We start from the raw sequence: 15,435 nt of genomic DNA, 5'->3' as shown, positions 1-15,435 counted from the left end.
TCCTGGCTTTGCTCAACTCAGCTCCAGCCGTTGTGGCTCCTTGGGGAATGAACCAATGGTTAGAAGATCTTTCTCTCTGTCTCTCTTTCACTCTGTATATCTGACTTTCCAATAAAAAGAATAAATCAATCTCAAAAAAGTAAAATAAATCTTGGCCATATCTTCTACCTCTGAGCATCCCACTGGCCACCTGCTGGGTTGCCTGTGAAGCCTCCCCAGGTTGACCTTGGCCTTGCTTGGCTCAGCCTTCTCCACCCAGGCCAGGAACTTTGGCCTTCTTCATACTTTGTCTAAAGCAGAGTTGCCCTACCTCTCTAATCTTGTCGCTGTGGTGCAAGTCACTTAGCTCCACCCACGTGTCCAGGTGCGGTACTTGCTATCAGGAAATTACAAGGAAGATTCTGCAGGTAGCAACAATGGTTGCTAGGAGCTACTGGGAGGAAGAGAGGAAATTGTAAACACAATTCTACTGTCTTCTTTCATTTTTTTTAAGATATCCCTCATAATTTCAGAAAATCAGAAAAAAATTTCCCAACCACCATGTAACTTTATTTACCATAAATAAACATTTTTTTATTATTATTATTTTGCCTGGAGTTTCTGGGCATGAGGCCCCCTTAAGGACAGGTGGCAAAAGTTCAAGTCACTTAGGAATGGTTACCAGAATCAGGTTTGTTTCTCAATTCCTAGAGAAGAAACAAGTGCCCCACACTGGAGATCTCTTGGAGGGGAGCTGTTTTGGGTGGTTCCATGGCAGCCAGTAGAAGATGGGGCGAAGGGGTGTGGAGTGTGGGGGTGGACAAAGCCCCTCCCTCCCCTTGTCCAGGGCGAGCTGCCTCCTGGCCTTGTGAAAGGCCTTCTTCCCTGACAATCACCTAACACACCAGTTGAGCAGCTTCCAGAATAGACACACCCGAGGACTGGCTGGTCCAGCTTCAATCTCCAGAAAAACCAAGAGTCACCCTGCTGGACACGTGTCTGTCTTTGGGCCTTCCCATTGGTCTCTCAAGCTTAGTCACATTCTCATGGCCTGGCTCAACCATGAGACCCTTGAGCTGATGGATTTGAACACATGAACACACACACTTCTGAATGGATACGGTGCATGTATTTTAGTAGCAGAAGCTCATGTTTCATTTCAGAATTGTTCTACAAAAATTATCCTCCTGGGCCAGCGCAGTGACCTAGCGTAGTAATCCTCTACCTCACCATCAGCATCCCACATGGATGCTGGTTCTAGTCCCAGCTGTTTCCTTTTCAATGCAGCTCCCTGCTATTGCCTTGGAAAATAATGGAGGATGGCCCAAGTTCTTGGGCCCCTGTACCCACATGGGAGACCTAGAAGAAGCTCCTGGTTCCTGGCTTCAGACCAGTTCAGCTGTAGCTGACATGACCATTTGGAAAGTGAATCAACAGAGGGAAGGTGTGTGTGTGTGTGTGTGTGTGTGTGTGTGTGTGTGTGTGTGTGTGTCTCCTCTCTCTCTGTAACTTTGCCTTTATATAATGGCCTGCAACCACCAACTGTGACAACTTAGCAACTGGCCTGAGCCTGGACTGGTTAGGGAAGCAGCCAAATGCTGGAGCCAACCTGTCCCCAGGTGAATCAGATTCTCCAGTGAGACATCTGCCAGCCATCTGCACGTGGTCACCAGCACTGACTTATGTGTGGCTTACTGACACCAACCCCAGGAATACTCCTGTGCAAGGAGATGAGTCGTGCCCTGCAACCTGCCCTTCCTCCTCGTCGCAAGGATTTCCCAGCACTCCTGGCATGCATATCATTAGCTTTCCAAGACAACTGGGCAAGCCATGCCAAGGTAAGGGCTCACTGCCATTGCTCCCTGGTTGCCTTTATTTTTCCCTAAGGTTCCTTGACTGCAACAGAACCTACCAAGTCAAGTCAGGTTTGCCCCAGTGCTAACACCTCCATATATCCATATAGCATCATCTGTCAAGGTCAAGAAAGCAGAGCCCACACACCACACGTGCAACAATAGTTAAGTAAGCTATCGGAAAAAAATCGTACAGCCAAACACAAGGTGATGGTTTGCAAGAGCTGGGGCTTGTGCAACCTGCCAGGGTGAGAAGAGGGTGTCCTGTGGAGCACGGGGATAATACCACAACCAGGAAGTTGAAAGAGACACTATCCTTTCTGCCACTCTCCTCCTTCTACCAGACCATGCCACTGGCATCACATCACCGCCTTGGCAGGGGCAAATACAGGGATGGAGTCAGTCCTCTGTGATGCTAACAGCAGAAGGGAGCTGAGAACAATTCAGCAAATGACTGGTGAGCTCTGCAAACGGCATTTCTGCAACTAACCAGCAGCCAAACTCCTGCCCAAGTAGACTCGCGCTGTGACCTGGCAACCTTGTGCCAAAGGCAGCGTGGTGGGGAGGAGGGAGTCAGGTGCTGCTGCCTGGCTGGGGGAGGCATGGTGACTTCCCCTCTGTGCTCATTGCAGGAAATGTTAGCAGTTGTAGAAGAGGGAGAGGGAAAGAATTGGAGGGAAAGGAATTTTTTAAGCAAAAATTAGCTAACATCAGATTTGCAAGGGAACCCTGCACATGTGTGGGAGACCCAAAAGAAGCTTCAGACTCCTGGCTTCAGATCAGCTCAGCTCTGGCTGAGGAGTGAGCCAGACGATGGAAGATCTTGCTCTCTGTCTCCATTTTTCTGTAAATCTGCCTCTCAAATAAAAAAAAATTATATATTTAAAATCTCTTCAAAAGGAGCTCTACAGAAAGACCTTTAAAGCTGATCATTTGTAAAACCTGAGGAGACACAAGTTTGTCGTTTCCATCAGCAAAGTAGGGCTGCCCCTTGACAAGCATGGGCAGAAACACCGGGTGCCAGGCCCTTAAATACCTGATTGCAGAATCCAGCAGGACCAATCCGTTTCCTCGGTTTCTGACCACAGCTAGGCTTACCACATCACCAGTCACAGCCCAGTCACCTGCGCCGGGGCCCCATGCCAACTACACAAAGGTGGCACCTGACTGGCTCTTGCCCCACAGTCCTACATCAGAGTGGATAGGGTTACTCTGTTAAGCTAAGCGACCCAGTTCTCATCATGGAGCTCCAGTTTCATCTGTAGATCACCTCCCCAGCATCCCATGTGTCCCGATCACGTGGCCTCTGCCAACGGCTACTCGTGACTTCCTTTGCTGGTGTACTGTCTCCTTTGCCAACTACAGATTTGCTCTTTCTCTCACGGCACTCACCACATCCCTGGGTTTTGCTCAATTTCAATGTCTACTTTTCCTACCATGGTTATTACCATCATTTCAAAAGGCTCCATCAACGATCTCCTATTCTTTTAAGGGCCCGGAGGCGTGGCCTAGCAGCTAAAGTCCTCACCTTGAACGCGCTGGGATCCCATATGGGCTCCGGTTCTAATCCCAACAGCTCCACTTCCCATCCAGCTCCCTGCTTGTGGCCTGGGAAAGCAGTCGAGGACGGCCCAAAGCTTTGGGACCCTGCACCCGTGTGGGAGACCTGGAAGAGGTTCCTGGTTCCCGGCTTCGGATCGGCGCAGCACCGGCCTGTTGCGGCTCACTTGGGGAGTGAATCATCGGATGGAAGATCTTCCTCTCTGTCTCTCCTCCTCTCTGTATATCTGACTGTAATCAAATAAATAAATCTTTTAAAAATTTTTTATTGGAAAGGCAGAATTACATAGAGAATTAGAGTCAGAGGGAGAAAGATCTTCCACCTACTAGTATACTCCCCAAACGCTTCAATGTCCAGATTCAATCTGATTTGAAGCCAGGAACCAGGAGACTCTTCCAAGTCTCCCATGTGGGTGCAGGGTCCCAAAACTTTGGGCCATCTTCCACCACTTTCCCAAACCACAAGCAGGGAGTTGGATCAGCTGTGGAACAGCAGAACTTGAACCGGCACCCATATGGCATCCCAGCACTGACAGCTGCAGGATTGGCCTGATGGACCATCCCACAAGTCCCAGAACTTTGGTGTTTACACACTGACTTTCACTAATCATTAGTTAAAGGCTAGAGGGTTGGGGGGAAGCAGAAAGGATAATAATTCTTGGATACCTACAGCTTCCTACCCAGGTGAGCAAAGAAGAATCAGTCAACACAGAACAGTCCTTAGACAGGGTCACAGAGGCCAGCAGGTGGAAGCCGGGCTGGTGAGCACTAGGCGACGTAAACAGAAAACCACGGGTGGTGTTCAGCCTCTGGATTCTACCTCCGACCCCAAATAGATGAACCTGAACGGTGAGCACCTCTGCTTCTCGCTCAAGGGTGACCATGATGCAGGGCCACAGCCCACCTCACTGTACCCTACACAACACCTCCTCCCCCAACTGGAGACCAAGCAATGATGGAACAAGACAGTGAGGAGCTGCTCTGAAATGGACTAGCTGGGAGCCTGTGGCAGATGAGGTCACCTGACTGTGTTGTCTGAGGGTTTCTCCTTAGGTAAGAACTAAGCCTTCGGCACAAACAAGGAACTCACAGAAAGGCCAAGGTGTGGAGGAGCATCTTCTCACCAGCTGAGAAGCAGTAAGACATGAGCCTGAAACCCATAATAAAAAATAGATTCTGGTCAACCATACGAGTGGAAAGACTCAATTATCTTTGATTCTCTGTATATAAGCTGGCATGGCAAAACCGGTGGTCAGCTACAGTAACCGGATTAAAGAGATGTGAAATCCCAAAAAAAATGTATTATGGAAGTGTGATAAGTACTTAACAAAAATGTACATTTTCATCTTTTTCTTTACAAAAAAATGTGTGTATCTATTTGAAAGACAGTAGGAGCAAGAGTGCTCTTTCATCACTGTTTCACCCTCCAAATGCTCGCGGACAGCTGGACCACAGAAAACCATGAACCTGGAACTTCATGTGGGTCTCCTACATGGGTAGCAGGGACTGAATACCTGATCCGTTACCTGCTGCCTCCCATGGTGCATGTTGGCAAGAAACTGGAATTGGGAGCAATCCAAGGCTGGAATCCAGGCACTACAATAGGGGATGTGTGCAGTTAAGAGAGGTCTCACCACTACACCACCCACTCACTCCCCTCCTCCATCCATTCTCATGGAAACCGTGGCTGGATGAGACAGTCCCACATTCTGTGCAGTGTCCCATGTCACACTGACACCCAAGGACTTCTTTTTTTCTAGTTCTTCTTCATGGAGCAAGTCCTTTTCTCTTGGGAACCTGCTCTCTGAGGTGCCATTGTTCCCTCTGCAAGCTGAGTGGCACTTGCGGCGGTCTGCCCATCCGACACATCGGGCCAGAGTTGTGTGCGTGAACCTCTCCTAGCGATTGACAGGGATGAAGGTTGTGCCTTGGGATCTGCATTCCCAGAACGGAGTGCAGGGAAGGGGTGCAGCCTGACCACTCGCTGCGCAGCATGGCCCCCCAGCTCAGACAGCTCATGCACCTTGGCTGGCAGTCACTCAATCCGGGTACCTTTCCTTGATGCTGAGTCTGAAGCTGCTGTGACCGACAAGAGTGTTACTTGCGAACTCCACCTTCTGGGGTCGCTAAGCAGTTGGCAGAGGGATGAAAACAGATCTTTACATTTGAATTCTTCATTTTCATTCAAATAGCTGCATGGGGCCAAGAGCTATGTTATTAGACAGTGCAGTTCTAGAATGCTGGGGTCCATGGATGGCTGTGAATGACACAAAGGTGTGAAGAGAGCAGCTCCCCTCTTGGCAAGGCCGCAAGGAGCTTCCAGCTGTATGGTAAGGCCTGGTGGATGTTTCTCCAACCATCTCGAAGCAGTTTCACCCAGTTTTTGCATGGACACTCAGCCACTCCGCTAAGAAGTCCGTAACCTACTGAGGCATTGTTGTTTGCCCCGTGAGATGTTTTTTTTCTGCAACCAATGTGAGCCTGGGAGTTAATGTTGCTGATAATGCCTTGGTGTGTGGGCCTTTAACAATTTACACAGGAGCACAATTAAGCCCATGCCGTTTCTGAACACCTTATTGTGTGCCTACCCATTGCCCTGGAGTCTGGCCCAGACATGTAGCATGCCTTCTGGGAAATGGCTTGATAAGTATCCTAAAAAGTAATGGGAGTGATGGGAGTATAAGCTGAAACTTCTATGTCAATAAATATAGTTGCTGTGACCTTAAAGTTTAACCTGTCCTTGCAACTCTTTGGAGCGTAGAAAATGTATGTTTCAGCCACTTTTATAATTTTTTTTGGCTAAAGGAATTATTTATTAATATTATAGAGATATTCTTTTAATTATTCTTTGACTATGTATCGGGGGTTTTTTTAATAAAGATTTATTTTATTTTTATTACAAAGTCAGATATACTGAGAGGAGGAGAGATAGAGAGGAAGTGGAGCTGCTGGGATTAGAACCAGCGGCCATATGGGATCAAGGCGAGGACCTTAGCCACTAGGCCACACTGCCAAGCCTGACTATGTACTGGGTTTTAGAGCCTACAGTTGTAGGGGGATTTAATGGTTGAAATCTTTGTCTTGGATCTTTATGTTTTTTCCTTTTGATGTATTTCTCCCATTAAGTGGTGGATAAGTTGAAGAAACAGAAATGTGGTGGGAATGTATTACTAATTAGTAGGTAACCACATGTGCCTTGACCTTGGAGTGCTGGCCGTCGCCTAATGGCTACTACTGAAAAATGAATAATGGCTTGCTTTAAAGAAGCTGATTTTAGTAACTTCCAGAATTATCTTTCAGAGCACCTGGTTGAACATGACGTAAAAAATTAATTAATCGAACACCTGTGCCTGCCAACTTGGTCGTGAAGTCAGATAGTAAGATCAAATGTTTGTGCAGTGGCTTGTCATATGTATTCTTTCTGTGTCTCTCAAATTAGTAACGTTTTAAAATATTGGGGGCAAGTGTTTCACACCTCAGACAAGGCTCTCCTTGGGTGCCACATACTCCATATCACAGTGTCTAGGTTTGAGTTTCAGCTCTATTGCAGATTCCAGCTTCCTGCTTGAAGTGCGTCCTGGGAAGAAGCAGCACCTGGTGGTCACCCAGATGGGAAATCCATATTGAATCTAGTTCCTTGTTTCAGCATAGCCCAGTTACAGACATTTAGAGGATAGACCAGATGGAAGCTCTCCCTCTGTCTCTTTCTACCTTTCAAATAGAAAGCAAATTAATTCTTTTTTTTAAAGATTTTTTATTATTATTATTATTGGAAAGCCGGATATACAGAGAGGAGGAGAGACAGAGAGGAAGATCTTCCGCCCAGTGATTCACTTCCCAAGTGAGCCGCAATGGCTGGTGCTGCGCCAATCCGATGCCGGGAACCAGGAACCTCTTCCAGGTCTCCCACGCGGGTTCAGTGTCCCAATGCTTTGGGCCGTCCTCGACTGCTTTCCCAGGCCACAAGCAGGGAGCTGGATGGGAAGTGGAGCTGCCGGGATTAGAACCGGCGCCCATATGGGATCCCAGGGCGTTCAAGGCGAGGGCTTTAGCCGCTAGGCCACGCCGCCGGGCCCGCAAATTAATTCTTAGAGATTGAATTTATTTGAAAGGCAAAGTTACAGAGACTTATTGGGAGTTCTTTCATCCTCTGGTTCACTCCCCAAATGTCCTCAAGAGCCAGGGCTGGTCTAGGTCAAAGCCTGGAGCCTGAAACTCCATTGTGGTTTCCCACATGGGTGCTAGACCCAAGCATTTGGGCCACCCTCTGCTGCCTTCCCCGGCGCATTAGCAGGGAGCTGGATTGGAAGCAGAACAGCAGGAACTCGACCTACGCTCTGACATGGGTTGCCAGCGTCACAAGCCATGGCTTGACTTGTTGCTCTGCAATGCTTGTCCCTCCACGAACTTTTTTGACATTCCCTCCCACATGCCAGACATTTACGGGATAATTTTTGGGAAGAAGAAAGTGACAGAGGGAGGGAGGGTTAGAACCATCAATGAGGTTAGAACCATCATTGGGTGGTCTTTCTGCCTAATAGTGCTGCAAAACACTAACTTACACCTGGGGACTAGGAAGTCCCTCAATGGTCAGCCCCTCTTGCAGGAGGGAGATGGTGTCTGGACTAGCTGCCATGTGCGTCCCTGCTTACTCTAACGCTCTCGGTGGTGTTAAACCCACAGGGGTGCCTATCAGCTGGACTGAAGCATGCATTATTCACATAGCTTTCAACTCCACTCTGTCAATCCAAGAGTCCTATTATGGCACCTCATGAAAAATAAATGCGTGTGATCATGGCTCTCACTTTGCCCTGCGGAGTAACACATTCAAAAGCCATACGAGACGCAGCTGAGTGTGTAGGAAGCAGCATCTGGGACTATTACTTTTTTAACGCAACACAAGACCTCAGGGGGAGTCTTACTGGCATCTGGGAGGCAGCTGCCACAGATGGGAGAGGCAGGCTGTTTATCTTCTGGATTCCGCATGGAGTCTGTTTGAAAGCACCCCTCACTCTCTCTCTCCCTCACCGATACCAACTGCCAGCAGGCAGAAAGCTTGGGCCAACACAGACTTCACACCAGGGCAGAAACTTGTTGCTCAGAAACCACACGTTTATTATTTTGTAGGGATGATGAATGATTTTCGCTGGCTGCTCGCTCGACTTCTCAGGATGTGTAAAAAATATGTAAATAAATAAATAAAAGTTGCACACTGAATGTGCCCGAAATAAGCTGGTTAATCGTGCCTTCATTGCTGATACTGCATCCTAATTACTCCCCCTTCATCCGGGCACTTGTGTTTCCCTGATTCCTCACCCTCCTAATTCACCTGCATTCAAATCCTTGCTTTGTGCTGTGTTTTTTTTTTTTCAAACTGTCTTAAAGATTTATTTATTTGTTCAAAAGGCAAAGTTTCCAAGATGGAGAGGCAAAGGTGGACAGACAGACAGACAGACAGAGAGATTGTCCATCTGCTACTTCACTCCCCAAATGGCCGCAATGGCCAGAGCTGGGTCAGCCAGAAGCCAGGAGCCAGGAGCTTCATCCAGGTGTATAAACAGGGAACTGGATGGGAAGTGAGACAGCTGGGACATGAACCCAAGACCATGTGGGATGCCCACGTCACAGGCAGTGGTTTAATTCACTGTAGCACAGTGCCAGCCCCTGTACTCCATTCCTAAGGAAACCCGAACTACAGCAGGTAAGATCAGGATAACATTATTAGAAAGACATCAGAAATATAATATACTTACAGCACAGGTGCTGTAATTAAGAATGTACATGGGGGGCAGCGCAGTAGCCTAGTGGCTGAAGTCCTTGCCTCGCATCTGCCAGGATCCCATATGGGTTCTGGTTCTAATCCCGGCAGCTTCACTTCCCATCCAGCTCCCTGTCTGTGGCACTGGAAAGCAGTCTAGGACAGCCCAAGACCTTGGGACTCTGCACCCATGTGGGAGACCCAAAAGAGGCTCCTGGCTCCTAGCTTCGGATTGGCTCGGCACCGGTCATTGCAGTCACTTGGGGAGTGAATCATCGGATAGAAGATCTTCATCTCTGTCTCTCCTCCTCTCTGTATATCTGACTTTCTAATAAAAATTTTAAAATAATGAAAAGTCTAAAAAAGATGCATATAAGAGGGAACTTGCTACCATGAACCTGCATAACCTAAGTGCTTTGGCCTACCTAAAGGACAATTACCTGTCTTAATTGTAGACAGAGAGGTTCAGAAATTGAGAAACCAGTAATGGCTTTCACCTTACAGTACCAACTTACAGTGCCACCATAGTTGGAAACAAGGGAAGACTGTCCTTTAGGATGGATGACAGTAATGATCAAATCTCTAAGGTTAAGGTAGTCGCATACCCGAGGCAATCCATATAAAGGAATTGAGTACTGGTTGAGCACGTGCCCTGATTTATTTGCAGAACGCTCCTTACCACTGTGTTAGTTTGGTTGAGTTTTTTATGTTGGTCACTCCAAATGACCGGGGGTCCAGGTGGTCCAGTTATCTCAGTACCCGGTTTGCCGCTAGACCTCAGCTGCCTCTCTCAAACCCTGACCATGGGCCTGCTCCTGGCCATTTTCAACCAAAGGTTTATCCGTGATGTTGAAAAAGGGGACACAGCAATAGTCAGGCAGGGAAGGTAAACGCCAGATGTCAATAGACGAGCAGATGCGAAGGACGGACGGATGAGGCAGTAATAAATCGCCAGAGAGATGCGCTTGCCGGGTCCACAGGTGACCCAACAGAGAAGGTTGTCATAGACAAGAATGTAGATTCCAGGAGAACGTGGCGGGCTGGGAGGAGAGCTTAAGGGTGTGCAAGTGGCTTTGCAGTGAGGAGAGAGGGTTTTGAGGGTTTTGAGGGTTTCCGACACAAAGACAACACAGGTGTCTGAACGCGACTTCCCCTGATCGCTACACACTGTGTACGTACGTCCTAAGGTCACACTGCACTCCCACTTCATGAAGTTCATACACAAAGTAAATTAAAAGATGAAATTTATTTCACTGCAAAGATTTTTGAAACCCATGCCTTGTTTTATTTCACAACATATTTTCAATGAGCTGCTTGAAGACCCTTCACAGGTACCAGTACCATACGTTAACTAAACGTTCAGGGGGTAGCATGGTGCTGGGGCAGGTTAACTCCCCTTTTGTGATGCCATCAGCCCACATCAGAGCACTAGTTCAAGTTTTGGCTGCTCAGCTTCCAATTCAGCTCCCTGCAATGCACCAGGGAAAGTAGCAGATGCGGGCTCCAAGTTCTTAAGCCCCTACCACCCGTGTGGGAGACCTGGACAGAATTCCACGTTCCTAGCTTTGTCCTGGTTCCTGCAGTCATGTGAGGAACGAACCGGCAGATGGAAGATCTCTCTCTCTGTTTCTCTCCTTCTCTGTCACTTTCCCTTTCAGGTCAATAAATACTTTTTTTCTAATATGTATTTAAAAAGTGCTTTTACACAAAAGACACAACAGCCAACTCATCCAAGCCAACAGGGGAAATCAGGTACCTCATCCAAAGATGCAAAGCAGAACAGGTGGAAGAACACACCTGGCCGAGCTTTGCAGCCAATGTCTAGGTCTGTGGATACAGCGAAGTAGACCTGGTCAGACAAAAGGCTTTAGCTTTTCTCAGTTCTGGTGCAGCAAAGCCAACCGCATCTCAGACCACTCAAGCATCATCCTTGGAACGTTCTTCCTCACATTGGGGTCTCTAAAGCAACATCAAATGACTGTCCCTCACCCCAGGGTGGTGATGTAGTTTGACAGCAAGGAGCAGTCAAACTCCCCTAAAGACACAGGAGGAAAAAAACAATTGTCCCACCCGCCTTCCTCCACACCTCAGCCCTCCCTCCCTAATCAGAGACCCACGTGGATAGGCATTCCTTTCAACTATGTAAACAATATGAAAAATAAAATTTAAAAACATTTTAAAGTGCTTTTGTTTCTGGTATCATCGTGCTATGAAATGCCAATGGAAGACACTTGGCTGGGCAGCAATTTTCCATGAACAGCGTATTGTGGTTTAGATCAGACTCTTTTTTTAAAAAGATTTATTCAGTTTATTACAAAGTCAGATATACAGAGAGGAGGAGAGACAGAGAGGAAGATCTTCCGCCCAGTGATTCACTCCCCAAGTGAGCCGCAACGGGCCGGTGCGCGCCGATCCAATGCCGGGAACCAGGAACCTCTTCCAGGTCTCCCACGCGGGTGCAGGGTCCCAATGCATTGGGCTGTCCTCGACTGCTTTCCCAGGCCACAAGCAGGGAGCTGGATGGGAAGTGGAGCTGCCGGGATTAGAACCGGCGCCCATATGGGATCCCGGTGTGTTCAAGGCGAGGACTTCAGCCGCTAGGCCACGCCGCCGGGCCCTAGATCAGACTTTTAATCCCTGAGCTGAGAGTGACTGGGACTGAGAGTCTTCTTTGGCTCCGCACATCATCCGGTTATATCTGGGATACCTGGAGTACAGCTTGTGTGTAATTACTGAGGTGGGCTATTAGCAGGAGGTGTGCACAGAGCCCCATCCAGGGTACCCACTCCTCCACAGTCTGTGAGCATTGGCTGCTAACACTCCTGAACACTGCCCTTGCCTCCAGGGAGGCCATGGCACTCAGGAGGGTTACTCCGGACTCCCTCCACCTGCAGAAGCGATGCTAACATGGCACATGAGACACCAAACCCTTCCCTCGAAATGGAACCGCCCTGCACTCCATGGGCTCCCTGGGCTGGCGGCGAGGGGAATTCCTCTCGTAGACACCCAGCTTGTTTAGCTCTGCTACCTTCACAACCCTATGGGATTCCCCCGAGACCACTCCACCCACCCCTCGAAACCACATACACCAGGATCCCCATCATCTCAGACGTCAGATGAAATTAGGTCATGAAAGGAAAGATGGAGGAACTGAAATAGTTAGATCTAAGTCGGGGAAGAAAAAAAAATTTGAGAAACTAAAATACACAACTACCTTCAAATATTTTTTAAAAACGTAGCAAAAGAACAACTTAAGTAAAAATTAAATTTAAGCAGAATTTGGCTCAATGTCAGAAAGAACTCGCTAGCAATCAAAACCGTGTGTATAGAGTGCTTCGCACATGTTATTAGCAACCTGGCCTTGAGGTCACCCAGAATGTCGCAGATTGATTCACTCTACTTGTTATTACTCCAAGTGGTCACACGATGGCAGCAACAGAGACAATTTTTTTTCCCTGTTCAACAGAAACTTCTAGTTCTTTCCAGATTTTATTCAAATATTTAGCTGCTATAGCAAATGTTACTTCTACCATTGGAAGTCCTTACAGAATTATGACACGCAAAGCTTAGGAAACAAAAATATTTTCTCCAAGTCATGAGAGGCAGAAAGAAGTGGAGAGAAGTGGAAAGAACAGGCCAACTCAGCCGTTCCCCTTGAATCAGTTCACACATACTTCTTACATTCTGAGCACAGGGCTGCTTCCTTCTGGTTACACAGGTTTCTGGGTCCAAACACAGGTGCCCCACAAGGCAAGGAGTCAGTTTGCAGGTCAGGGCTGGTTCACAGTTCTCCCTTGGACGACTTGCCTCTTACTGTACAAAGCTCAAGCTCTAATGGTTCTGGGGGCGGGGAGCCCACCACACGCTGTGATGCCGAAATGCAAATTTCCATCAGAGCTGCCTCACAGCCGTGATTGGTCAGAGCAGACAGGGCTGAGCCAGGGCAAAGCCAAGAGTTAAGTTCATGTCCCACTTGTTCCATTCCATTTATTCCCTGCTTCTGGCCTAAAAAAAAAAAAAAAAAAAAAAAAACAGTGGAAGATGGGCTAAACGTTTGGACTCGGATAAAAACCTTGGCTTTGGCCTGGCCCAGCCCTGGCCACTGTGGCTACCTGGGAAATAAACCAGTGGATGCAAGATCTGTCTCACCCTCTCTGTGAGTCTTTTAAATCAGCCTGGCTACATCTGGTCCCCATCAGTGGAAGCCAGACTCCAACTTGGTTCCCAAGGATCTTCTCCTCCCAGGGTCTACATTCCTGTATCATCCTCATCTACACCTGACGGCAGCCAGTGTGGATGTCTTCCAAAGCCAGGTCGTCAAGGACATTGGCGGTTTCTGTTCTGATCTGAAAGAGTTTTCTTTTTTTTTTTTTTTTTTAAGATTTATTTCTTTTTATTACAAAGTCAGATATACAGAGAGGAGGAGAGACAGAGAGGAAGATCTTCCATCCGATGTTTCACTCCCCAAGTGAGCCGCAATGGGCCGGTGCGCGCTGATCCGATGCCGGGAACCAGGAACCTCTTCTGGGTCTCCCACGCGGGTGCAGGGTCCCAATGCATTGGGCCATCCTTGACTGCTTTCCCAGGCCACAAGCAGGGAGCTGGATGGGAAGTGGAGCTGCCGGGATGTGAACGTGTGTATCTATGGGATACCGATGCTGCAGACAGAGGCTTAGCCCAGAACACCACACTGCCAGTCCCTACTCATCACTGATTTAAGCTACTGAGTTTTGGAGTCATCTCTTATTAGAGCATGAGGCAAGCAACCCAACATTCAAAATGCCAGCCCTGGACCATACGTTAACTTTTCACTTTCGTCTTACACCCTGGCTTTTGTCTTTACCACACTGCTTACATGGGTAACAATCTCCTGCTGACTTTGAAACGCAAGCAACCATTTCCCAGGTCTTACGTGACTAAATCAACTCCTTGGGGGTGGCCCTGCAGCTCCCCTTGCTCCAGTAACCCATCACCCTGCCGGTAATGTCAGCTGCATCTGCCTGGGGCACTCGTGCATCTGATCTTTGTCCCCTTAGAGCCACGTGCTCACAGGCAGGGGAGGACCATTCTCTGCTCATGGCTGTCCCCAGGAGCCAGCTGTGAAGTTCTCCTCCCGAGTCAGCAATCAGCCGCATCACATTGGTGACTTATCCCCACGCCGGGTGTTTCTGCCTGGCAGAAGGCTTTCCTGTTTAAGAGCCATTGGATAAACACGTAACAGCCCATTATTGTTCTCCCCGACGCTTCTGCCTTCTGTGACCTGGAAGTAACGCAACGCTTCTCAAATGGGATTTTGCCTCTTTCTTCATTCACAAAACATTGCTGCCTTTCTAATAAAAAAAAAAAAAGATTTATTCATTTATTTTTATTAGAATGGCAGATACACAGAGAGAAGGAGATACAGAGAGAAAGATCTTCCATCTGCTGATTTACTCCCCAAGCAGCCCCAGTGGCCAGAGCTGAGCTGATCCAAAGCCAGGAGCCAGGAACCTCTTCCAGGTCTCCCATGCAGGTGCAGGTCCCAAGGCTTTGTGCTGTCCCCAGCTGTTTTCCCAGGCCACAAGCAGGGAGCTGGATGGGAAGTGAAGCAGCCGAGATATGAACCAATGCCCATACAGGATCCTGGCTCATGCAAGGCAAGGACTTTAGTCGCTAGGTTACTGTGCCAGACCTGATGCTTTTCTTTCTTTTTCTTTTTTCTTTTAAATTCTGTGTGAAGGAGACACAAAAAATAAAAGTAAGTCTTAAGGAAAAAAAGCCAGATATTTGGGCTAGACATAAGCTGCAGGTTAGGAAGCCCACCTCCATATTGGAGTGTCTGGGTTCCAGCACTGAGAAGCAGGTGTGATGGCTCAAGAAACTGGATTCCTGCCACCTGCATGGTATCCTGGAATGAGATTCCTCCTCCTGGCCTGATCCGGAACTGGCTATTCTAGGCATTTAGGGGATAGAGCAATAGCTGGAAACACAGTGGAACCTCTTGGGATGACTTCATACACAGTGGGAAGTCTCCCTTCGGAGTTTTCCTCTACACGGGTTCTGAGCCGCTGCGACTAGCAGGTTCTTTAGAACCCGCCCAGCTGGAGATGACGAGGCAGTGGGAGATCACTGACTGTGAAATAGATGATGTATTTGTGATGTTCTCTGACCACTGCCCAGTCCTGTACTCTTGGGCAAGTCACCCTCATCACCTCATTTCCTTGCCTGTCAAATGAGATGGGTGACATTTGTCTCTCCTGCCTTTGTGGTGGGGAGTGTGGCTTCTTACGCCTCAGTGGTCCAGTC

Source organism: Ochotona princeps, chromosome 30 (genome assembly GCF_030435755.1).
Source record: "Ochotona princeps isolate mOchPri1 chromosome 30, mOchPri1.hap1, whole genome shotgun sequence".
Lineage (NCBI taxonomy): Eukaryota > Metazoa > Chordata > Mammalia > Lagomorpha > Ochotonidae > Ochotona > Ochotona princeps.
Note: the sequence above shows the minus strand (reverse complement) of the source record.